This window comes from Rhinolophus ferrumequinum, chromosome 20 (genome assembly GCF_004115265.2).
Source record: "Rhinolophus ferrumequinum isolate MPI-CBG mRhiFer1 chromosome 20, mRhiFer1_v1.p, whole genome shotgun sequence".
In the NCBI taxonomy this organism is placed as follows: domain Eukaryota; kingdom Metazoa; phylum Chordata; class Mammalia; order Chiroptera; family Rhinolophidae; genus Rhinolophus; species Rhinolophus ferrumequinum.
The window spans coordinates 34,660,071-34,684,164 of NC_046303.1; the positions used below are offsets into that span (position 1 = coordinate 34,660,071).

General features: G+C 38.6%; 1 protein-coding gene across 3 annotated transcripts in view; it reads right to left on the bottom strand.

Annotated features, from left to right (window-relative positions):
• Positions 1-214: 214 nt before the first annotated feature.
• The window catches only part of CDK14 (cyclin dependent kinase 14), a 553,564-nt gene continuing 529,684 nt past the window's right edge, over positions 215-24,094 (bottom strand). For all 3 annotated transcript variants that reach the window (XM_033088529.1, XM_033088527.1, XM_033088530.1), the window contains one exon: positions 215-1,335. The gene's annotated coding sequence lies outside the window, so the exon portion shown is untranslated. The remainder of the gene's footprint in view (positions 1,336-24,094) is intronic.

Here is a 24,094-nt window from a genome sequence, read left to right on the forward strand (position 1 = left end):
GGCCTGGGATTCTGCAGCCAGGCCTGCCCCACTGGGAGACTGGCCTGCATCAGACAGCTCTCCATTTGGATCAAAGCTCAACAAATGCCCAATCCACTTTTTCCTCCATGTCACATGCTTGCCTTCATCCTCCAGGGTCTCTCAACTCTCCTTAAACAAAGGAAGTTGGGCCCTTCTTTTTTCCCCTTGCCATCTTAAAAGCAAGACGCCTGTATTGCTTCTGAAACCTGCATTCAAACAGTTTTTCCAGGAGACTGTTTAAAGTTAGGGTACCCAATGATGATTTCCAATCAGCTTGGAATGTTTAAAAAAATGTAACTTAAAGGTGCTTTGGTGTAAATGAGCAAATGTTTAGCTCTTGATAACTTTGTAATTTGCTTTTTAAACGTTAACTCGCAAAGATGGTTTTCAGGGCTAACCCAGCAGATCCAATTCTTGTGCACCTAAGTTTTAAACATTTTGTTCCTCACTCTTTTCTCCATTAAGAAAATACTGACAAAATGTAAAAGAGTGGATGGAAAAATAAGATGTTGACAAGTCCCAGAAAACATGTAAAAAGTTACCTCAGTCTCCAAAGGTTGAAAAGTAAGCAATTTATCATCCCGGTTTTTGTTCTCTTAATGCTTGATACTTGTCTCTCCACTTTCAACCTACTTGGAAGACAGTCATGCTATGTGGCTTGAAAATGCTAAGCATATTCTGATATCCTATATAAATGTGCAGTTATTTCCAAGAGAGAAAAAAAAACAAAAACAAACAAGAACACATTTGCAAATGTCCTCAAAAGGTAAGCGACAAGATGGGCCCCAAGGCCAGGGACCACTTTGTCAAGTCAGTTGGAGAACATGGGTTTGCTTTAGCTAAACAGCTCTTTCCTGGTGGTTGCGAAATGTGCCCTGGTCTCAAGGAAAACACACATTGTTTTATGCCACTATGTGGCTTTTAACTACAGACATTTCTGAACAAGTGTGAACACCAAATGTGTTGTCTTAATGTATTTAAGACGTGGTTGGTAAAAGCATAAAAACTTTACAGAGACGCTGTGCTGCAGAGGGGGAAATCAAACAAAATCAAACACAAAAGACTGAAAAGAATACATGCCATGTACCAGTAAGCAAAGCTTAATCTTCACATAGTTCTTGGAAATCACAAGGTAGCCAAGTGCGTGCAAGGTTTTAAATAAATTGCAGAGAAAACAGGGTCTTGCCAGCTTCAATTTTCTTGTAAGTGAAATCCACCACAGGGAGTGAAAGGAAACCGATCCGTGATGGCCTTTCGTATTACTGGCCACTTCATTAATGTTTTCTATTCTTCCCAGAATGATGACAACTTAATCTTGGAAGGAGGAAAAGAGAAAATTGTTATACGGTTTAAAAAAAAAACAATAAAAAAACTTTACATCATTCATTTTTCCTAAATTACATGAGACATCAAAATCGGTCAGGCCAGAGTGAGCCCATCCGTTTTCTTCATAGCCACCCCGAGCATCTAAGGCAAAATAGTCTCCTTCACCCAAAAAGTTCTTGTAATATGATAAACAAATGTTCTGACTGCATTTTCTTCCCTTAGGAGAATTTAACTCCATGAATTTAGATGATCTAACCTCCTCTTGGATTATTTAGAGAAAAAGAAATTCGGCAAATTTCCTTCCCCAAATCATCAATAGTAATACTGGTCTTAATCAAGTGTCTGTAGCATCATACAGGCCATTCAGAGGACATACAGTGTATTCATTGTTCTGAACAAGAAACAGAAAACTGGATCACATACATGCTTAAAAAAAAAGAAAGAAAAAAACCCCAGCTGTCTATAATTCCTCGGTTGCCTGTTATCAGACATAGTTTCAGCAGCATGAAAATTGGCCAGCATGACCTGAATTGCCAGCCTCTTCCCAACTTCTTGCATATGACGGTGTGTTTTCAATGATGCCTGCTGAAACTCGGTAACTACTTCCAACATGAATGGTTCAAGAAGAGAAAAGGGACGTTTACGCTGCTCCTGTCCACATCTCTTTCTGGTCTTTAAGCATTTTCATCAAGTCTCTCGGATGGGAAAAGAATGTCTTGCCAGGAAAGCCGAAAAGAAATACAGTAGTACCTCGGTTTTCGAACATCTCTGTTGACGAACATTTTGGTTTATGAATGACATAAACCAGAAGTAAATGCTTTGGTTTTCGAACATGACTCAGAAGTCGAATATGTCACTCAGCTTCCCCTGAGTGCAAGATCCTGAGGCCTAGCTGTCGGCTGTTTTCGAATGTTTCAGAGCTCGTGGATTACGTTAGAAAACCAAGGTACCACTGTACTCCGGGTTCAATTCCCACAGCCCAGAGATTCCAAACATCAGCTCCACTGAGGCCAGAATCAATTTGTCATTTTGGTTTAGAAGCTTGCGGTCATCAAGGCCTGATCAGGCTTGCTTGTCCCCTTCTATAATTCCACACTGTCATCTTCCCGGGCAGAGAGTGAACCTTGGCCTTTTGTGGAGACCTCACAGTGCAGTTGCCCCCCTGTCCCCCACATGGGCTGTAGGACCAAGGACTTCATCTCTGCATGGCATGACCTTGACCATGAGCGCCAGGGAAGTATCCTCACCACTCTCTCTACTCATCTCTCCTACTAACTATAATGATTTTTTTAGAAGGTTAACCTTCCATCTTTTTTTTTTTTTATTATTGAGGTGAAATTCATATAACAAAATTAAACATTTTAAAGCACATAATTTAGTGGCATTTGGTACATTTACAATGTTATGCAACCATCACGTCTACCTAGTTCCAAAACATTTTGTCATCCCTAAAAGAGACCCCATATCCTTTAAGCAGTCACTTCCTTTCTACCCTTGCCCCAGCCTGACAACCACTGATCTGCTTTCTGTATTTATGTATTTACCTCTTCTGGATATTTCATACAAATGGAATCACACATTTGTGTGTCTGGCTTCTTTCACTTAACATAATGTTTTTAAAGTCCATCTATATTATGGCATGCATCAGTACTTCCTTCTTTTTTATGGTGAATAGTATTCCATTCTATAGGTATACCACATTTTGTTTATCCATTCATGAGTTGATGCATATTTGGATTGTTTTCACATTTTGGCTACTGTAAATAGTGTTGCCGTGAATATCCATGTACAAGTATTTGTTTGAATACCTGTTTAAAATTCTTTGGGGCAAATACCTAGGAGTGGAATTGCTGGGTTATATGGCAATTTAGTATTTAACTTTTGAGAAACTGGAAAACTATTTTTCATATTGGCTGCACCATTTTATATTCCCACTGGCAATATACAAAGGCTCCAATTTCTCCATACCCTTGCTTTTGTTGCTTTCTATTTTTTTTTTATCCTAGTGGGTGTGAATTGCTATCATACTGTGGTTTTCATTGCATTTCCTAATGATTAATGACGTTGAGCACCTTTTCATGTGCTTGTTAGCCATTTGTATATTTGTATATCTTCTTTGGAGAAATATCTAAGTCCTTTGCCCATTTTTCAATTAGGTGGTGTTGTTGAGTTGCAGGAGTTCTTTATATATTTTGGATATTAATCCCTTGATTTGCAAATATCTACTCACTTTCCACGGAATGCCTTTTCACTGTTGGCAGTGTTCTCTGATGCACAAAAAAAATTTATTTTGGATAAAGTCCAATTAATCCATTTTCAGCTTTGTTGCTTGTGGTTTTGGTGTCATATCTAAAAATCCATCGTCAGATCTAAGGTTATAAAGATTTACCCTTATGTTTCATCCTTACCGTTATGTTTCGTCCTTACAACATTTAGATCTTGAATCCATTTTGAGTTAATTTTGGTACATCCTGTGAAGTACGGGTGACATTCCACTCTTAAGAGCTCTCTGTTCTCAATAACTGAGCCAATGTAAACAGAAGTCCTTACCTTGTGTTTTGGGAGAAGCCTGGGAGTGGATGGGTACCACACATTGGCCCCTCACTACCACTGAGTCTGACTCCTCAGTTGCTAGCTCACACACTTGCTGCTTGCGGAACAGTTCTGTATGTGGCTCATTTGGCCACCCCCTCACCTCTGCCAGGTTGCCCAGATATGCCTTTATTAAACCTCTTCTTTAAAAAGTCACCACTCCAGTAGAGATGATTACATGGGAACTATGGCCTCAGCCCCCATCTCATCCCTTGCTCTTCCAGGGAAATACAGACAATCTACCCTTCGTTGCGCCCATGTGATCATGCATTCTGATTTTGGCACTGATATCTTTTCCGAGGCCCCTGACATCAGGGTGAGAGAGAGTACCTGTCCGCACAGTATTTCAACCACACCTTTCCACAGGCATCTCTAGCCCAATCCCACTATCAACCTTGATATTTTTATTAAGCAGATGACCGAAATGCCCTTTCTCTTCCATGTGGCTTAAATAGCAGCTGAGATTCCAGTTCACCCAGGCTCCCAGGCTGCCTGGGAGAGCTGTGGGTTTGTCCTGCCATCTGCTTGCCTATGCACGGAGTCCGTACAGTCCCACTGAAATGGTAAAGTCATTGCCTGGCTCTCCTCCACGGCATCACATTAACCAACAGAATGCAGACCTAGTGCCCAAGCTGACCGCCTGAACTAATGACTTCATTTAGTCGCTCTTGAGGTGTGGGAACACTGCCTGGGAGGCAGCAAGGAAGGGGGCACGTGGCACCATTACGTTCTCAATTAAGCTTGGTTGGTGTTGACCATTGTGTCTCTAGAGCATAGCCCAGACCCAGCTCAGTAAATAGTTGTTGAATGGATAGGAAGGGGAAAGGTAGACTCTGAAAATGTGGGAGAGGAAGATGTTCTCGGATGTAGAGTTCTCTCCTGGCACATTGGCCGAGGGCAAATGCCGTGCCTGAGCTCTAGAGCACAGTCCTGGATACAGAGCAGACCACCCACAGATACACTACCAGCGGAGAAAGGTGGGCAGCGTTAGCACCTCCCCATAGGCCAAGCTTCGTTTTTACAGCCCATGGCGTTTTATTTGAGAGGAATGATTTGCTTTTCAGCACATCTGATTTCATGTCACAATAAACTACATGGTCACCATAGTCCATCGCATGTTACTATCCTGTTGGGTTGATTTAAGACTTTTTTTTTTTTTTTTAGCTATTGATGGTGTCTGTCCTTGCCTCTGCCCTGATTCTTTGAGTGGAATCTCTAAGAGAATTTCATGTTCCTAGCCCAGGGCATAGGCAGAACTGGATAATAAAGGATAATACATAACAATGGTAATTGAATAATAAATGGTGAACACAGTGATTGTGGATAAATCCATGACTTAGGTTTGGGCTCAGACATTTAATGAAAGGAGGCAACAGTAAAAAAAAAAAAAAAAAGAAGAAGAAAAAAAGAAAAGGAAGAAGAAGGGAGGTGCCAATGAGAGCCAGACTCTTTTCCATCTCTGTGAGATGACTCTATAGCCCAAATTGTGCCACCTAATCTGCCTGATATTGGTCACTAGCCGCATGGGATGTCCCTTCTCCCTCTTTGAGAAACATCAGTTTCAATTTTCAAGGACTACATACATGTAAGGTAGATCAGTTTACTGCTAGAAAAATTCTTTAAAATCTAGATGTAATCATACTTTGATGGGTGGGGATAGAGGTGGAAGGAGAAGAGGGTATATGACATTCGAAGGGAAGCAAAATATAATAGCAATGTAAATCCATCCCTTACACTTAATGATCAAAATAGACTGTATACACAATACAAATGAACACTGAATATGAATTCTAAGATCAGCTTTGTGTGTATCAACTCATAGGTATATAAATCATTAGATTAATGGATGTCATTTTTATCTCGCTTTCTGCTTTTACAATGTTCTTTCTCTAGAAATGAATGTTTTAAACAAGAAATTGGGTTTTATTGATAAAATCCTTATTCAGAACTATCTACATAGAGCTTCTCAGCTATAAATATTAATTAATTGGATCGCTGATACCCATAATGCAACTTTGTTCTGACCCATGTGCCCTATGAACTAGATATTTTTTGGATTCAATTTTCTTAAAACCAACTGTCAGCATCATGTGATGGAGGAGATGAAAAATGAAAATGAGCAGTCCTGCTGTGCAGGTGGGTGACCTGTGGGAGAGAGTCGGCCTGGTAGGATTTTTACAGGAACCATCAGACACAGACCAATTGATTAGATCATCTCATACCCGCCACCAACTAGGCTCAAGAGACTAATTAGAGAGAGTACTGCCTGCGCAGGCACCCCATTGACACCTAATTTGCTCAGCCAAAGCCTTTGGGGAAAATGTATTATCTCTGCAGCTGCACTTCATGCATTTCTGATTTGAGGCATAAGCAAGGAGAGCTTCATCACTCTTTTGAGCAAACTGAATGTGGAGCCCTTAAGTGCTAAATGCAAGCAAACAGACCCAAATTAAAAATGGGCCAGGCTCTTTCTAATTCCCTCTGTGCTCCCTGTTAAATCTCCATGTGTACACACACACACACACACACACACACACACACACACACAGTTTACTCGTCAGTGGGACGACACAGCCGAGGAGCCCAGCTTAGGGTGCTTCCATGGGTTCAGGTGGTCTCTTTCACTATCCTATTTACCCACTCTAAGGTGTTGTGTTGGTTTTATTGTTTTTCTTCTGTTTTAATTAAGTTTTTTTCCTGCTGCATTGCCCTTTCACAATTTAATAAAGTATTTGTTTTTCTACAGGAAGACCCCACCCCCACCCCCACTTTTTTCCCTGCAAGTCTTCACTGGAGACTAGTGATTATTTTGGTTCCAAATTAAAACAACTGTAGGTTTTCCTTTCATTGCCTACACTGTGAAGAGGATATTTACAAGGATATATGTGAAACTCTGTGCTCATTTCTATTTGAGAGATTTCCTTATAAAGATGCCTAATGGAGAGGGAAGAATTACTAATATTCGATAGAAAGAAAGCTACCTCATGATAGCAAAGAAAGTATAAAATTATAAAATAATTAAATTCTCTTCAAGAAAGACAATGTATATCATTTGACCAAGTTTAGCTTTTATCTGTTTCTAACCTAGAGTAAAACTAATTCCAACCTTCTTTTCTAATGTAGAATCCAAAATGCTGGTACATAGGAGGCATTTAAGGATAGATATATAATTAACTACATGTTTTTTTTAAAAGGAAATAAAAGTTAAAAATCCAGATGGTACGGAAGAATTGGGGTATCTTGTGCCAAATCCAGTGGCTATGGTGAATGAATTTCCATAATGTTGGAATAAAACAAACAACAAAAAATCCAGGACTTGCTATAATGGTGTTCTAGAGTAGACTTTCTGATTTCCCGCCTTTTCACCCCCATGTTGGATGAATGATTTTACCCATGTGTTCTAGTAAATTATAATTCTGCTTTGTAATTTTCATATTTATCTTATTCATAAAAATTCGGTGAAAATTTGCGGGGATCATTTTAGCTGTCTACTTTTTAAAGCAACATTCAAGACTGGCCTAAATTGGGCACCCAGATAGTCAGAGGATTCCAGTGATCATGGACATAAATATCTTTCTGAAGGTATATGGAGTGTGGCTGTAGGGAAGATGTTGGAAAATAGTTGGAAAATCAGGGCATTAACTAGCACATATAACTTGCTTTAGAGTTGTTTGTTTTCATGGAACACAAAGTTCAGAAAGCTCCTTTTCCCCAAATACCATGATAATAAGAGTTCACATGAAAAATAGCAAGGAAAAAGAAAACCTACCAGGCTGGGGGCCACTTTGAGTTTGATTTTTCTTAAAATACTAAGAAAAACAAACAAATTAATCTGTTGTACCTAATTCATCTTCAAGCAGAGTTGGCTACCATAGAAAACTAAATCCACAAGTAAGGTGGCTAACCCCTAAGCACCTAGGCAAATCCATATCTCTCCGAAGTAAAAATATCATGTATATATACAAATACATACATATATGACACATGTACTCATTTGTATATATATAACACATATAGACAAATTTTATACTATATATTTTATATGAACGTTAGCCTCCAAATGGTAAGTTTTAAATTTCATATTGATTTCACAAAATCTGGGGCCAGCTTAATTTCTTCATTTTTGAGTTGAGTTTAATTATGTTACGATTTGGCTAGAAATACAGGTTTTCTTTTAGAACATCTGAAATCAGTACTTTCAGTTACTCTGACATTGCACTGAAGCTCCTTAGGGGGTAGGAAGGAATGGGATAAAGCAGAAGGAAGTAGAAAATTAGTCAAACCTACTTCTGTAACTTATTTCTGATTTATGATAATCATGCTTCTTCCCTCCAGAAGAGAACACATCTTTGAGACCAGCAAGAGAATATTAATTAAAATGAATGCAGAGATAGACAGGCTTTTGTTTTAAGCTTAACAGAAGGTCCATCATTCAAAATAGCCCAAATCCTTTAAGTTGAAAGCTGTTTTGTAACATCCATATGGATGCACAATGGACTAATTGCAGCAACTTTGCACATTTTCAGCTTCATGCCAAGTGGTGATTTTAATTAAAATTGTTGAGGCAAAGCTATAAGTCTAACATTTCAAAACAAAGCATTTCTCACATGAGGAGACTGACTTAACATATCATTTCAATAATTATCATTATCAACGGACATTTATTGAAATCCTCATTAAAGACCAAGCATTATATGATGTGTAATTAGCTGTGATTGAAAAGAATGCTCTATTTTAATGGTGTGACTGCTTATTAAATCAGATTTATGTAAATGTAAAATACTGGTCATATTTTAGACACTTGTGGACTAAAGAATGGCAATTCTGGGAGCCTGTCCTGTTTCAGAGAAGGCTGAAAGAAATGCAGGGAAAGTAGTAATTTAGGTCTTCTAAGAACCACCAAGTCACAATCTTTTAAAAAAAATCATATATATACACACACATATACATATATATATGTATATGTGTGTGTATATATATGTACATATACATATATATGTATATATAATCATAAATATAAAATCGTACACACATACATACATACGTATACTGTTTCAAATAGTTCATTGAATTAGTTGTAATGACAAAGTTAAGAATAGAAAAGGCTTTACCAAATATTGCTTATTCTTTTCAAGGATTTCATATTTGAAGGTTTGTTTGCTCAGCACACCTTTACACCTGAGTGGCTCTCAAATGAGTATAAGTTGATTAAATAGGATTCTGACAACTTAACCTTCCTTATATATTACAGTCCTACTAAAATAATTTAAATAAACCAAATACAAAGTCATGTAACCCAGAAGTATGTACATTTTTAAAAAACAAAACACACACACAAATCTCATAAAACCACTTCTAAGTATTTAGCAGTCAGAGAAACACAAGAGTTCAGGTCTGACTTTAATTAAAAGATCTGAGAGGAGATGTGACTTCATTTTGGATGGATTTAATTTTTCAAATTAAAATTTGATTAGTATTATTGTCCAACGTGCTGAAGCACAAGCAGTTTTCATGCTAAGGGCTTGAAATCAGTATATATGATGACATAGAATTTGAATCTGTCTCGTGAACCATCTTATTCAGCAGAATTTTGCGAAGTTCAAACACGCATTTCTGTAGCGTAAGTTAGGTCACCTATAATTGGTAAATAGAGAATGGTGTCAGCATAAACCAAAAGCTGCATGGCTCGTGGGAGAGATTTCTTCCTATTGTTAAAGTTTTGAGATACCAAATCACAGTAGCCATGTGCAAGAGACATAAACACAGTTGTATGCAAGCTGGAGTGCGTACGGTACTGTATATGATGTTCATTTACTCCCATGCTTCTTTCCTGTTGGCTTGGTCTGGCCACATGCTGTCTTGGAATTGTTTTTGTTTTTTTACACTTGATTTATGTATTATTTTGACATTCGATATTATTTTATATTGGTTTAAGGTGTATAGCATAGTGGTTAGATATTTATTTAATTTAAGAAGTGATCCCCCGGACTAGTACCCACCTGGCACTATACTTAGTTATAACCATATTATGGACTATATTCCCTCTGCTTTATATCCCTGTGACTATTTGGTAACTACAATTTGTACTTCTTAGTCCCTTCACCCTTTTCACCTGTCTCCCAACTCTCCTCCCACCTGTCACCCCGATAAATCTAGTACCCATCCAACACCAAACATAGTGATTACAGTAGTATTCACTATATTTCTTATGCTATACCCCACATCCCCATGTCTACTGTGTAACAACCAATTTGTACTTCTTAATCCCTTCCCCTTTCTCACTCACCCCTAACCCCCTCCCATCTGGCAACCATTAAAATGTTCTCTACCTATGAGTTTGTGTCTGTTTTGTTTGTTTTGTCTCGGAATCGTTTCTTGTACAATTTCCCTAGATCTTGGCACATTTTGCCCCTTCATCCAAAGTTCAGCATCCTCAATCCTTCCATCCAGCGTCTTTCACATGTAAACTGTGCTAGTAATTCTTATTAGTGTTTTTACTGCTTTTGCGTGTGCTAGAGACTGAATGTTTGTGTCCCTTCACCCCCCCACCCCCACATTTGAAGGATGAAACCTAATCCCCAATGTGATGGGATTTCCAGGTGGAGACTTTGGGAGGAGGTTAGGTCATGAGACCACATGAGTGTGATTAGTGCTCTTATAAAGACACCCCGGAGAGCGCTCTAGCCCCTTCCGTCATGTAAAAACACAACAAGAAGAAGAAGGGGGTCCTCACCAGACACAGAATCTGCTAGCACCCTGATCTTGGGCTTCCAGCCTTCAGAGCTGTGAGAAATACATTTCTGTTGTTTAGAAGATGCCCAGTCTACAGTATTCTGATATAGTACACTGAACAGACCAAGTTGAATACATTTTGATTGGTCTGCCCTTTATTCTCTTTTTTCCCATAAGCCATATAATTTTTACTTTAATATTTTGCTGAACACAGTTAGGAACATATCATATCACAGCAGAAACATCTATTCCCGTGGGGCACATTCTGATACTGTCACGTGGTGACACACTGTGGACACTACCATTGCATATCATTTCCACCAGGAAATGTCTGCTGACAGCAAGAAGGGTCCAACAGCACATGCTGAGGGGTGCTGATGCTGGAGCGCCTGCTAAGCTCCCCACCAACTCTTCCCCATGTAGCTGCTTTTCAATATGAACAGTGCCAAAGAACAACTTCTCAACAGAGGAAAAACCACCGAGTATGGACTCACAAAAGCTAAGACTTGATCTACGTGCAAAGACATCTGACAAAGACAACATGCAACTCTCCACAAAATGATAATTGGTTACTTTAAAGTACTTGGATATGCATTATGCTACTATAACAAGTTGCTGTCTTTCTATAAAACCCAAGATGAGTTCTGATAGATATAATCATGAAACATGTGTATCAGTGGGAGAAAGAAACACCAGCATTTTGTGCCCATGTAGCATTTCCTCCTACCTAAAGTACCTTTCCTTTTATCCTCTCATTTAATGAACGTGCCTGAAAAAATAGGACCATGACCCTAAGAAGAGAAGAGATTCTATAAACTGTACTTTTAAAAAAGTTCTAACCATTTTAGTCACTGGTTCAATGTCTTCTGGCATAGCGGCAGCAAGAGGTATGTTCCAGGGTTAAACACCCACTATAGGATCCACGATCTTTATGGGAACCGGGGTGACCACCTGTCCTGGTTTTTAGAATGCAGAGGGTTTCCAGGATGCAGCACTTTCCGTTTTAAGACTTGGGCAAACCAGAATGAGTGGATCACCCCACCAGAAACAACAGGATTGACATAGTGTTAATTTCTGAGATTGTTATAAAAACAGAGCCAGCAAGTTTGGCACTTTACTACATGAACTAAAACACGCCGACATTCCAATTCCAAAATCACGAAAGTATTACAAATGCTAAACACTGAGAATGGCAAGAGATTTGCTGAAGAGCAGGTGGGAACTAAGCCCATAGCCTTCTCTCCTCTCAACTCTCCCAACGGAATTTTCACTTATTGCCTTGACTCAGTGTTTTTGACTTTCTCCTGCAAGATTTTTTAACTGAAGCCTTGGTGGATCACATTCTGCTCTAATGAGGTTGTTGAATTCAAGACATTCAACTTGCTCTTCATGACAATTCTCAGTTGCATTTATAATAAATCTGTCTATTTAAATTCACACATGGTTGCGCAGTGTGGCATGGAGGAGATGGCTAAGGCCACCACTCTCAAATGACAAGAAGTGTAAATACTGCCTGAATCTCTGTGGCAAATGACCCCTGCCCCCCTTCAATGAGCAGTGGCAGAGCCAAACCATCAGTTCAGGAAACATTTACTGCGCGTCTATTTTTTTCTTCTTCTAATTTTTCAATTACAATTGACACACCACATTATATTAGTTTCAGGTGTACAACATAGTGATTAGACATTTATATAACTTATGAAGTGAGCATCTACTGTTAAGCAAAGCACAGGGCTTAGGGTAGAAGGGGAGAATAATGAGGACTGTTAAAACCAGGTCCCAGTTGTGGTCTGGAGCTGGCTTGAACTGGCCCACTAGTCAGATGTTAACATTTTTAAGAAACAAAGCCATCCTTGAAATGGGCAATGGAAGGAGGGATTACACCATGAGATACAAGAGAAGCATGACCAATTAGGGCTTTTCTGCTTTCTTTCTGGAGAGCCGGCTGTTAAATATTTACCAGCACACCACTGCTGCCCTTCGGAGCCTCGAGAGTTTGGGAGGGGATGCTGGCCAGGTTAATAACAACCTATAAGTCAAAATGGAAAATGCAATGTTATCCTAGAGGTACCAGGCCAATGAGGAAGAACTGGGCTTTGAGAGAGAAATAAAAATGTAATGTGTAGAAAGGGAGGAAGGAGAGCCTTCCTGAACAGCCAAAGGTTCTGGGAGGCAGTGACTGGCCAATAAGGCAGGCATATATTTGGGTGTTAGAAACCAGATGCAGGGGAAGCGGAGAGGGTAGGTGAAAGTGGTGGAGTGGAGAGCCTCCCACGCTGTGCTAAGGAGTCTGGTCTTTACCTGTGTGGTGAGGAGGTCTTAGAGGATTTTGAGTAGGGAGTTGTCAGGTTCCAACCCAAGGACAATTACGTAGTACTTTCACACAGATGAAGGCTCACCTGCTTCTGTGAAGTTTATGGATAAATAGCTGTCTTCTTCAGGATGCCATCAAATCAGATAAAGCAACCAGTTCTTCAAATGACTGTTGCAACTGCTCACAAACCACCAGGTTTGTAACAGTTAATGTAGAAAAGGTCTTAGTCTACCTGTGAGAAATAACCTAGACTAATGATGACATAGAAACTAAACTTCTTCCCAAAGACTGCAGTTTTCAAAATGTAGCTGACGGGGATACTTTGGACATTTCATTCACCAGAAAGATGCCTTTGATACTCAATAAACAGTTTGTTCGCTTGTGTCTTTATATTTGTCCACACATTTAAAAAGAAAAGGAAAAAAATATGCACTAACTCCTAGCTTTACTAATTCTCTGCTGTCCTTTAATAACTCAAACATGATTTACTGTTTTTGATTAGCACACAACCTCAGACAGACTTTAAATTGCAGCGTTTGGAGTTCTGAAATACCATCAAATCTTTTAAAGAGCAACTGCAATGAATTAGCAGACGTCATCACTACACTCTTGTCTTGATTCACTGGGGCTGCTTGTTGTGGACTAGGAGTTTCAGCTCATTAAAAATGTGAAGGCTGTAATGTCTGATGAATAAGCCATTCACATCAACATAATTAGTTTCCACCTGGTATAAAACAATTAAAGTGCCAACCGCTTAGTGGTTTAGTGGCACAGCAAAGAAGAGTGGTTGCAGGCCTGGGTTAATGTCTCACTTCCATTGGCGACAGAGCTGGACAGTGCAATGACAGTAGCTGGCACATACCAGGCTCATGGATTGAGGGATGCTTCATGTTTTGTTAGTGTCCACTTGTGGCAACAATGGAGTTAAGACTATTGAACTCTCACGGTGAGAGGCAATGCAATCCCCTTTTCCTTGCCCCAAACCAGGATCCCACACACAGTGTGGTAAGTCAGGAATGTGACAACTTCTCTTCCACATCTGTGAATGGGAGCACATCTCAGAAAGCTCTTATTTCCTCTTCACACAGATGCTGAAGAACAAAGTCCTGTCTTGTCTGGGTAATGCTGTTTGTTTTACAGTCTGTTGGCATTAAAATTGCACTCTAAGCACCTATATGTCTCATGATGCCCTATTAAGTTCTTTTCAAAAGTTTTGACTTTGAACACTGGGGTCATTTGGAACAACAACAACAAAAAACCAGATCTCATGACTTTGTTGTTTCATGTTACCATGGTAAAAAAAAAAAATCACCACAGTTCCATTTTTCACATTATAATTAAATAGCATGTGTATTGTACGAAGTATACAAATGTGAAACAAACAAACAAGCACAACAAAACAGCCCAATAAGATCTAATAAGCTGCTTTGGTTTTGTTTCTTTCGCAATTCTTAGATTTTGTGGCTCTGCATGAGATGTTATGCACAATAAGCCAGGACTTGAGATACTAAAACGGAAAAGCAATTCGTTTTCTAATTCCTAACCTCCTGAGTTTTAGTGCTAGAGTGTGTGTCGGTCTCATAATCAATTATTGAGTACCTTGGTCCAAGCAGGATATAAAACTACTCATGCTTGGATCAACACAGTGAAGTTAAATCTCATCTCAGTACTTCCTTATTAGGAAAAATGCTAACAGGTTAATTTTTAGGGACTGACGTATGCCCGGTAAAATGTAAAGAAGAACAGGGCAACTCTTTTTTTAGGTCCATGGGATGTAGTGTGGTTAAGACTGTCTACGTACTAGAGATGGGTGATTCAGATAAGACATATTTGAAGCAGATAGGGTAGAGGGGAATTACTAAGATGAATGGTGTGAAGTCAAGCAAAGAAATATTTAGAGAGACTAGAAAACAATGAATGGCAAGAAGAGCTTTATGTTAGAACCACCTTCAAATAAAACTGTGCAAACACTACCCAATCTGGAAAAAATACGCTATCATGTTCACTGTTTGGAGGGCTGTCTTGCTAAGCCCTACACATACTCGCGTATCACAGTCATCCCTCTTGACCATAAATTCTTTGTACTTGAAATTTGCATACAGATTGCCCCCAATTTAACGATGGTTCAGCAGATGATTTTTTTGAATTTACAATGGTATGAAAGCGATACACATTCAGTAGGAACTGGACTTTGAATTTTGATCTTTTCCTGGGCTAACGATATCCAGCAGGATACTCTCTTGTGATGCTGGGCTGCAGAAGAAAGCTGATTTTGCGCAAGTGTAGGCCAATGTCAGTGTTCTAAGCACATTTAAGGGAGGCTAGGCTAAGCTATGATGTTCAGTAGGTTAGGTGTAGTAAACGCATTTTTGACTTACGACATTTTCAACTTATGATACGTTTATTGGGATGTAACCCCTTCCTAAGTTGAGGAGCACCTGGATAGATTTATTTTTATGCACCAAAGAATTGCCTCTGTTATATATTTCTGCTACCTGGATTGTCTTGGGTAATTTGATGGGATATTTTGTTTCAGTAAATCAAAACAATAAACATGCTTTCTCTCAGAAAACAAAACAAAACAAAACATTGCCTCTAAATTAACTCAATAAATCACTAAATTATAAAATAAAATCAACTTCCATTCACTTATTTTAATGCTTGTTCTGTCTGCTGTGATATACACAGTTGTATGTACTCTAAATGTGACGATCATATATTTTTCCAACATTTTATTAAATTTTTCACACATATACCTAGAAAAATGAAAGAATTTTACAGTGAACATCCATCTACAGTGAACATTTTGAAATGTCTGCTTTGCAACATATCTATTAATCTGCCTACCTGTCTATCCATTCATTAATCCATCCTATTATTTTGAAGCATTTCAAAGTAAGTTGCAGAAATCAGTACACTTCACCCCTAAACATACATATCATTAATTAGAGCCCAATACAGATTTATGTTTTTTAGGTAAATTTTACTTATACTAAAATGCACAAATTTTAAGTGTATCATTTGATGAGTTTTAACGGTATTTTCCAGAAAAATGTTTCATTGCTATATAACAGGAGAGATCACTTTTAATTCAGAACCTGAGAATATGATTTTTCTTTCCAAAGAAAAATATTTAATGTCACCCACTTTCCTACTCTCACCAACTCCTCAGTGGACAAAACACTGATAAATACAACTGCCGATAAAAGAACAGGAGCATTTAGACTGTGATAATTCTTAACCTTTTGGAGGCACTGTCACACTTGAGAACCAGATGAACACCAAGGAATTCTTTCCAGAAGACTGCATCTATATAACTACAGGCAGCTTTTTTTTTTTTTCATACAATTTCAGTTGGTTGACAGACCTTCTGAATTCCATTCATAGACCCATGGCACGCAGGTGAAGAACCTCAGGATCAGAATGCCAGAATGCTGAAGCATCAAGCAGTATTTCCACCATCGAGCCATAATTTTAGAGCATAGTGCAGAGGAAATACCTTCCATGAAAGTTAAGTACTTAAAAGTCATTTCTTTTGAACCAGTGGCACCGTCTAGGCACAGTCCTGTTTAGGGGGGTAGGGAAGGCTTGCCTGATTTCCTATACCTTCCCTAGATAATAAAAATACAACGAACTAACCAAAAACAAAACAAAAAACCCCAAATCTCATTCAGCATGTACATCATATGTCCTTCAAGAGAGGTAGAACCTGGACCATTCTATCTTATGAAGGCAACTGCCAATAGAAGAAGCATAAATGGGCACTGTGGATCCCTAAATAGGGAGCTAAGTCAATGATCCTCAGAGTATGAGGAGCTGAGTCAAAGATTCTTTTCCTCAAACACAATCCTTCAATCATCCCTCCCTTTTCCTCTCAATTAAAGTCATTATCAGTGATGTACCAACATTAGTGTAGGATAAAAGATAAATGGAAACTAATTCCACAGCACTCATTCTTACTAATTATATTAAATACCATTAACAATCACTTTATTTCATGTGCTATCTTTGTTACTTTATTGTTGTTGAAAATAAAAATGATTATTATGGCTTCTCATGGCTTTGCCAATGACCCTGAACTCTTATTTTCCCTTTTAAGGTGAAAAACAGTATTAGCCAAGAATGTGCAATTATTTTTAATATGGCCACCCATGTTTACCCTCTCAGAAAGGGTCACAGACATCTCATCTGAGCAGCTGGAGAGGATTTATTGTGCTTCTGGTCCCCACAGCAACCTTCAAGGCAGGTAGTTCATTTTATGGTTGAGAAAGCTGAAGCCGTTAGAGAAGTATTTCCCATTTCTACTATCGGGACAAACCTCTTGTTTCTTTGATCAGTAATAATGTTTCTTCCTATCATCAGAAGACTAACTCATGGTCTTCTACATCTGCTCTTCACAGACTGATCTGGTCTGTATGGTCTTACTTTGGTTCTGTCTTTTCAGTTGTAGTGTGTCAGAACTTGGTCTGGAAGCTTGGCCAAGAAGCTGATAATTGTTGCAAAATTCTCATCTACCTGTCTCAGCCTTATCTACGCATGTACGCTGTTCATCCCGGGCACATGAATTACTTGTGCCTTCCTTGCTAGGGGACAGCTACCTCTAGTTACATGGTATTTCTTTGTGACCTGCCTTGGTAGCAACAAGACCCCAAGGACTACAAATCTTCAGGAGCTAGTTAAGAAAGGAAAAGGAAAGTGTGAAGTCAGGGATAAACCATGACTCCTCAGACTCACTCCAATCAGCATAAGGTTGCCATAGCAACCACACCACACTGTCCTACTGTTAATACCTTGCTCCTACCACTGATCTGCTTGCTGGTTTGGGTGCCCACGGAAGTTTGCACAGAATTGCTACAGTTCTCTGATCAATTTTTCTTTTATACAACTTAATTTTATGCCACGTCTTCCCCTTGAGCATTACATAAATAAGAGACTAAGAGTTACAAAATAAAAGTACACATAAGGTTTTTGACCAGTTTTCGACCTGATCAAATGTGACAAAATCATTCCTCCTTTCCCCTTCTCAGAGCTTCACATTTCCTCTTCCCTGATTCGCCCTTCCCTTGACACACCGCCCCCCCCCACACCATTTGAATGTCAGTTCTTGATATTTTTGAAGGAATAGTCTGAAGAGACATTCTAAACATATAGATATGAGATCCTAAGTTTTTACAGACTTTAAATCCTTCTAGAATTGAGCCAAAGGAGAGGAATTTTAAGGAAAAACTGGACTTGGCGTACTAAAATCGCAACTTTTTTCATTTGACATGGCTTCCTTTTAAATAATAAGGAAGGCTCACTTCCTTTATGTTTAAGCACCAAGCAAATAGGATGTTCTTTAGAGGTTCTGAGGGAATAAGGGGAGAAAACCCTGCTGTGACTGTTCTCGTGGCTTGTGGAGCCTGGTGGCTATGGGGTTGCTGACCCGGGTCAGCTAAGGGATCTTTCACGACAAAGGACCAGGAGCTGTACAAAGCCCAAAACAAAAACACAATGCTGACAGTGAGACCAGACATTGGAGGCACTACCAGGGACCCAGCTCAGAGACAGAGTCAAGTGGCTTTGAGGTCATTTGTGTGGGGCAGGCAACCTACATCTGATGATGTAGGGTGGAGATTGAGGGGAAGAGTTCACTTAGGCTGAAGTGTGCAACCCTCTTCAGCTCTAGAGGTATGGGGCTTGATTTCTAGTGACGTGTGAGACCCCGCTGTTTCATTCTGACACCATCCCTTCCTTTATTTTCCTTTCTTATTGAAATCTTCAACTGAGGTTCCTTTCCATGCCTGACACCCACATAAGACTTCCATTTTTGTCCCCTGACTTATTTTCCTCTTTTGGAAATCCTTCTTGAAGATCTCTGGGATCAAGGACAATAACAAGGAATGACTTTTCACCCTGCCCTAGAAATGCTTTACGTTACCTCTAGTGTCTGCTAACATTTCTGTGATGGTCATTCGTGCTAGTCACTAATTTTCAGCTCTCTGCCTTCTGGACGCTGAGTGGAACGCCCTTCCCAGCTCTCTTGGAAGATAGGGGTTGCCATTCGGCCTGCTAGGACTAATGAAATGTGCACATCCATGTTTTTGCTTTAAGGGCCAGTACTCATCTTGACATGACTCTTCTCCCTTCCAAGGTGACTGAGGAAGCATGTATGGAGATACAGTGTCTGTTAACCTTTGTTGCTGCGCAGGGTCCCCCACTGACTACTATTGAGTGTGAGCAAGAAATAAACGTTTGTTATATTAAGCCATAGCAAAACCCGGCCCATCCTGAGAGATACTATGCCTATTATGTCTAATTTGGGTCCTAAGTCTGTGGACAGAAACTACAACTGACCTACACTTCAAAACAATCCTAGTGAGCTAGTTGGTTTTGTCATTCTTTATTGCAATAAGGAAAATGAATGATAGAGAGTACACATAATTTACTTCACGACTCACAGCTAGGTAAGTGGCAAAGTTGGAACTTGTAGCCTGATTTTATTACTCCAAATCTGATACCCTTTCTACTCTGTTGTGAAGGCAGTTAAGTCTTAAATGGAGAGAAGATTTACTTCTGGAAAGTAACAGAACTGGATTTGATAAGGCAATGAGAAAAATATTACAAGCTATACAAGAAAATTCATGCTTTTATGTGAAAAAAATGAATAATTGTACTAGATGTAACTGCCAAATTTTACGGTGTTTTATTTTTGCTTGTGTTTCTTCCTTCTAGCAATGGGAAAGTTTCCAGACATCTGGTGAAGAAAAATTGGGATTCTCATATGAATATCACACTCAGGTTGGGTAAGTTAAACTTTATATAATCCGAATCTGAGTAAAATTCAAGTAATAGTATTCTTTGAAATATAAGCATGAAATGTCATGTATATCAAAAAGGAAATGGAAACATAACATGCAAACTGTTAATATTAGCTACCTCTGGGAAGGAGATCAAGATTTTTTTGTAGGGTGGGAACTTTAAAGTTTTCTAGCTATGCTTATATGTTATTTGGATTATTTCCCATAAGACTGTGTTTGTTAATTATCTGTATAATTAACAAGATGTGATAGATAACTGCTGACCCCATAAATGTGGGTTGGTGATATGGTAGTATTTGGTAACTGCAATGAAAAACTAGACCTGTTTGGTATTTGGCTTAGTTAATCAGTATTGTTTAAGCTTTGCTAAATATCCTAATATTGAAGAGAAAATTGTTCAGAAAAGGAAGAGGTAAAATATGTTTCATGCTGCACATTGTATATCTAAATTGAAAAATTTTGTGATTTTTTGGTAATGATATCTATTCAAGGCAGTAATGATAAACTGAAGTGATGAAGAGGAAAAAGAGAGATAAAATATCAAAATAAAAAATAATCATGAATGTCAAATGTTGCTCGACCTCTTTCAACTAGAAACTCCTGAGACACATGTATGAAGAAAAAAATCAAATAACGACATACTTTTAGGCACTTTGGTTATTACTAAATTAAAGATGCACCTTTCAAATTTAACATGTTTTTATTTTATCCTTTTTTTTTTACAGAAAGTAAACTAGATTTGAATCTCTTATTTCTAAACTGATCAACGATTATACAACATATTGATAAACAGTTGTTCCATAGTCACACCTTATTTTGAGGTACGATAAAATGTTGGCAATAAGGCAAGGGAATTATCTTTTTCATCCAATGACTAGTTTCTTTATAACCATATTCTATAATGAGCATCAGGAGGACAAAAGCTTTGGACCTGGTAATTTTTATGTAAAACTTTAATTAGATATTCCATAATTCTTACTCTAAACATGACAGTGGCATGTTTCTTATGATTATTTATTATGTATCATCTATCTATCTATCATCTATCTATCTATCTATCTATCTATCTATCTATCTATCTATCTGATCTATATATACTACACCTTGGTCCTGAGCATCTAGCTCTTAGCTGGTGAACTCAGCATCCAGGGGAAGAAACTGACAACTGCATACAACTAATTAATTCCACTAACACTGAGGGCTCTGTTTTGTCTGGGTATTGCTTTCAGTTGCTTCGGTTGGGAGGAGATAAACAGTAGATTCTCTTTTACTACTACTCTCCTCTCAATTCCATCAAGGGTTGATTAACATTTGCAGTTTGTTACACTGGTCATCATCAGTAATAAAAGAGTATGAGTTACATACATGCAGAATGTTTAAGTGACACTTCTTAAAAATCTTTATTTAATTATTGGAACTCGAATTTCTTTAAAAAAAAAATTACAATGAATCACACATAAGTCTCAGCACTCGGCTCACTCAATAGACGTTGGTTCCCTTACTCTTCCTGAGCTAAAAATGATTCCAGTGCTTGACAAATAAAAGTAATCCTTCATAATAACGAGGAGGCTAACAATGGGATTAATAGCGAAGGGAACGTTACTGAGTTCAGAAGTTTAGAAGAAGTTGCTGACCATGTCTTAAGAGATTTCCATGTACTTCCCATAACACTTGCCTTACTGAAGTTGGGATTGGAAGCGAACACTGGAGTGCCTTTTTATTGATTCTCATGTGTCCTGAGTGCAAAATGAAAAAGAGAGGCATGTCTTCATTGGGGCATGTGGTAAAGAGCTTAATCAGAGATGTACTTAACTATATTTTTAATAAAAATAGAGTAATTTATTACAAGGACAAAGAGGAATTATCATGTTTAAATGAATTAGATGAAGTTTTAAAGAGATGTCATGATACAGACATAATTATATACTGTATTTACTAATTTAACTGTTTTCTATCACTGCTTTATTTAGTCTTGATACTATTCTTATGCTTTAATTGAGCAATTATTTCACCTTTAACCTGTTTCTGGAGGTATTTTCTCCTGCAGATCTATTATAGCTCTGTTGTTTTCAGAAGTGTTGCCAAGTATAAAATCTCATGTGCCTATTTTTCTCTTTCGGGGCATAACTGACCCTCAAAGAGAATGTTTTCATTATCACAGATGCTACAGGGTTGGCCGTAGCCCACAACTTCTGATATCTAAATTCAAGTTCTTTCCCTGCCTCAGAATTAAAGAAAAAACAACAAGCAAACAAAAAAACCCCCACCTTTTGGATTCATGTGATTGCTAAATTTTGGATTCATGTGATTGCCGAAAGAGAAAGACTATAGTCAAATGTGTCCCTTTGTTGAAGAACATTAACCCATACAAACATTCTTTCCCCAAAGACAAGGATTCACTCAAAAGCAGCTTTTCAGACTGTAACCTGGAAGACAAAGCTTTTGTAATTTGCACACATACAACAAATGGACATTAGCAGCCAACCTGCCCACCGCAGAGCCTTTTATTCCAGAGTAGAGGCAGCCCCTTCTTTGAACAGAAACCTGCAGAGAAATTGGAATCCTCATCCAGTGCTGGTGGGGATGTAAAATGGTACAGCCACTTTACTGTTCATAGCAGCACTATTCATCATGGCCAAATAGAAAGTTACCCAAATGTCTATCGCCTGAAGAATGCATAAATAAATGTGGACTATCTATAGACTGGAATATTACTTTTTTTTTATAGTTGCAAAACATTTATTTAGTACTTCATACATTATAACTCTTCCCCATATAAAATGAATGTATTTGTGAAATTTTTTTTTTTTACCCTTGTGCCCACCTCTTTAATCTTTTTTTTTTTAATTTATTGGGGTGACAATTGTTAGTAAAATTACATAGATTTCAGGCGTGCAATTCTGTATCACATCATCTATAAATTACATTGTGTGTTCACCACCCAGAGTCAGTTCTCCTTCCATCACCATATATTTGAACCCCCTTACCCTAATCTCCCTGGAATATTACTTTTGAAAAGAAATAAATATCGATGCATACTGCAACACGGATGAACCTTGCAAACACACTAAGTGAAAGAAGCCAGTCACAAAAGGCCACATATTATTGGATTTCATTTATGTCAAATGTCCAGAAATGGCAAATCCACAGAAATGAAAAGTAGAATTAGTAGCTGTCTGGGGCTGTGGGGGATATAGAGAAGTGGGAATGGGGAGTGACTGCTAATGGGTACATGGTATCTTTTTAGGGTGATAATATCAACACATTAGATTGTGGTGGTGTTTGCACCATTCTGTGACTATACTTAAAAACCACTGAACTGCACACTTTAAGTGGGTGAATTTTATGGTGTGTGAAATACATCTCAATAAACTTGTAAAAATAAAAGAATTCTATGCTCTCTCCACGAATGAAGTCTAAAACCATAACTTTGGAAGCTATTTGCCCATTTTATAATGATGACGATGATCACCCCAATGATGTTTTAGTGGCTGTAGAAAAGTAAAATATTAGAGGAATATGTACCAATGGAAAGCAGTTGTATTTAGCGAATGAGATTATGGGGTACATTCTCTTCACCCCACGTACTTGTTTTTGAATCTGTGTATTGAACATATGTTATTTCTGTAATCAGAGAAAAGGTGAAGTATCAGAGTTTTGTTTTAAAACATTTTAAAAGTAGAAGCTCTGGGGAGGGATATCAGTTGGGGCCATAGTTGGGTAAGGTGGTGGGGAATGAGTAGGGCTGGTACATTGGATAGAGAAAGGCCACGGGAAGCGCAACAGCCTTCTAAATAGTTCTTTTATTTCAAGCACCATTTCTTACTTTTGTTGGGCTCTTGGGGTGGAGGTGTATTTATCTTATTTATCACTGAGTCCCCAGCGTCGAGAATGCTGTCTCGGACAGAGAAGGTCCTCAATAAACATTAACTGAATCCATGAAAGAATATTTGTTGCTAGAATCCTTTTCCTAAACTACAGATGACAGCTGGGGCTACCACTTGCAACATAGGTGTATTTAAGCAAATCAGGAAAAGGTGCCCCTTCTCCTAGGTACAGCTCCTCTCTAGGACTCGTGGCTAGAAGAGTCCATCAATTGCTCACCCATGACCTGTCCTGACCCTGCTGCCTGGCCAACCTCCCTTCTCATGGCCCCACCCCCAAATGCATACAGGATAAAGCCCATGCTTCTAGGGCTGGCAGTCAAAGCCCTTCTCAATCATCCCATCATAACCATTTCCAACACCTATTCTATGTCTAAGCCATAGTAATCCTGTACTTCTGTGTGCTGGCTCTCACGATTGCCTTC